We start from the raw sequence: 2,309 nt of genomic DNA, 5'->3' as shown, positions 1-2,309 counted from the left end.
GCTGCTGGTCCGGATCCGCCCCTGCGCCCCGCCGCACGACCCGGCTGCTGGACCGCCTCTTCCGGGCCCCACCCCCGGCCCAGCTTCGCAAGCAGCCCCGTTGGAGGTGAAGCCTCCTCACGTGCTCCCGTGTCAGCTGCCCCCTGGGACCTCCGGGCGTCCTCAAACAGGGAGAAGAGCAGACACTTCGAGAACTAGTCACGGCTGCTCCGACCCAGCCCTAACCCCACGCTTGCCTGCTCATCCCGTCTGACTGTCTGACGCGGGACAACCCAGCTGGGCCTCCGACTGTCCCTTCCGGGCTCCAAGTTGGCTGTTGGCCCCCGAGTGAGGGAAGGGCGATACCCTAAACTAGACTGTTACCCCCATACATCCCGGTGCTGAGCTCAGGCACGCCCTGAGTCATGCAGGTGCTGCGGCCTCCGGCAAAGCACGCGCCCTCCTGGGCCTCAGTCTCCCCTTCCATCAAATGAGGGGTCAGGCTGCAGTAACTTAATTCCCCTCCAGTTGGAAGCCCCCCCCCCCTTGATTTGGTTCACTGCCACCAGACAAGAACAGCCTGGGGTGAATCAGACCCCAAGGACCAAGGGCACGTGGAGGTCAAGCAAGGAATTGGCCAGACCTGGGGCAGGACGGCCTGGGCCCCTTTGTGTAATTCATTCAGCTCTTCGCCCCTTTGCTTACAGCTTTCTGACATCGCCCTGCACAGGCTAAACACCAAGTTTCCAGTGCACAGCAATAACTTAAATTATTTAGCTGGTAAATGATTACAAAATCACTCTGCCAAAGTGAAGAACCATGGAAAGGCCAAATTCTAATAACAGTAATACCACTGTACGCTTGAATTAATTATTGAATTTTTTAAAAGCCCACAGACGGATGAGTGCAATTCATTGAGCACTTGGCGGAGCCAGGGTCCCTGGGAGAGGGGCAACAATTCACGGCGTCCCCGGGGCGTTCTGGAGACGGCTCCGCGCGAGGGCGGGCTGCACTGCGGGCAGCGCAGCGGTGACCCGATGGGGCGTGTCTGTAACGTGTCTGTCTCCGCAGCTGGGGCTGGGGCTTTGGGAGACGTAGCGGAGTGGAATTACCCCGTGGCTGATCTGCAGGCTCTGAGATGACTTGGGCTCCGGCAGACTCGACTCCTCCGAACACCCGCCGAGGCTGACCTTTCTCTGTCCGCAGTCCCCTTGTTTCTCTGGTCCAGCTGGGGATGGGGGTGGGTTTCTTGTGAGCAGATTTGTTACAGATTGAATTTTTTATCCCTCGAGGTCTCATTTTCCTAATTTTGGACCAGAGTCACTCTAAAATGCAGGGCACCTTGCCCTTTCTGCTTTTTTGCTCTGGCTGGTGTAGCTCGGTGGATTGAGTGCAGGCCTGTGAAGCAAACACTTCCCCATTCGATTCCCAGTCAGGGCACAGGCCTGGGTTGCAGGCCAGGTCCCCAGTGGGGGAACGCATCAACCACACATTGATGTTTCTCTGCCACTGTTCCTCCTTCCCTTCCCCTCTAAAAATAAATAAATAAAAATAAAAAATGAAATGCAGGGCACGTTGCCCTCCCTGCTTTTCGAAGCTTTAAACACAGAGGGGGACCAGGAGCAAAGGGCTGGGGACCCTCGCACGCCCTCAAACGCCCTCGCATGCCGGCACCCCCAGAACCCCAGGCTCGGAGAGCGCTCGCTGGGCTGTGTTGGGAGCTCTGTGACCTCCACCCTTTCCAGGGTTGCTGTGGGGACTGCCCTCAGGGACCACCTTTGGGGACCACCCTCACCATGTGCTCCACCAGCTCTTTCCAATTTGCTGTGAGCAGAGAATCCAAATTGCCATACTTATTAGAATAACATGGAGGAGGAGAAGGAAGAAGAAGAAGGAGATGAGGCTGTAGTGAGTTGAATAATGGCCCCTAAAAATTCATGTCCACCTGGAAACTCAGAATGTAGCTTTGGAAATAGGGTCTTTGAAGATATAATTGGTGCAGGATCTTGTGACGAAATCACTCTGGATTTAGGATGAGCCCTAAACTCAGTGGCTCGTGTCCTCATGAGGTGCAGAGAGGACACAGGGAGACAGAGAAGGCAGCCAGGTGAAGACAGGAGCCAAGTGATGCTGCTACAAACCAAGGGAAACCAGGACAACCACCAGGTCCCGGAAACCGGTGACTCAGGCAACAGCCCCTCCCAGGAGCCCCTGGAGGGACTCGCCCTGCTGCCGCCTGGCTGCGGGCTCTGGCCTCCGGAACTGGAGAGAACTCGTGCACTGCTGTTGTGTCAAGGCGCTCATGTGTGGTCATTTGTTACAGAAGCCCC

Source organism: Artibeus jamaicensis, unplaced genomic scaffold, assembly GCF_021234435.1.
Source record: "Artibeus jamaicensis isolate MK-2021 breed Jamaican fruit bat unplaced genomic scaffold, CSHL_Jam_final contig_76, whole genome shotgun sequence".
In the NCBI taxonomy this organism is placed as follows: domain Eukaryota; kingdom Metazoa; phylum Chordata; class Mammalia; order Chiroptera; family Phyllostomidae; genus Artibeus; species Artibeus jamaicensis.
This window is presented reverse-complemented; position numbering follows the sequence as displayed.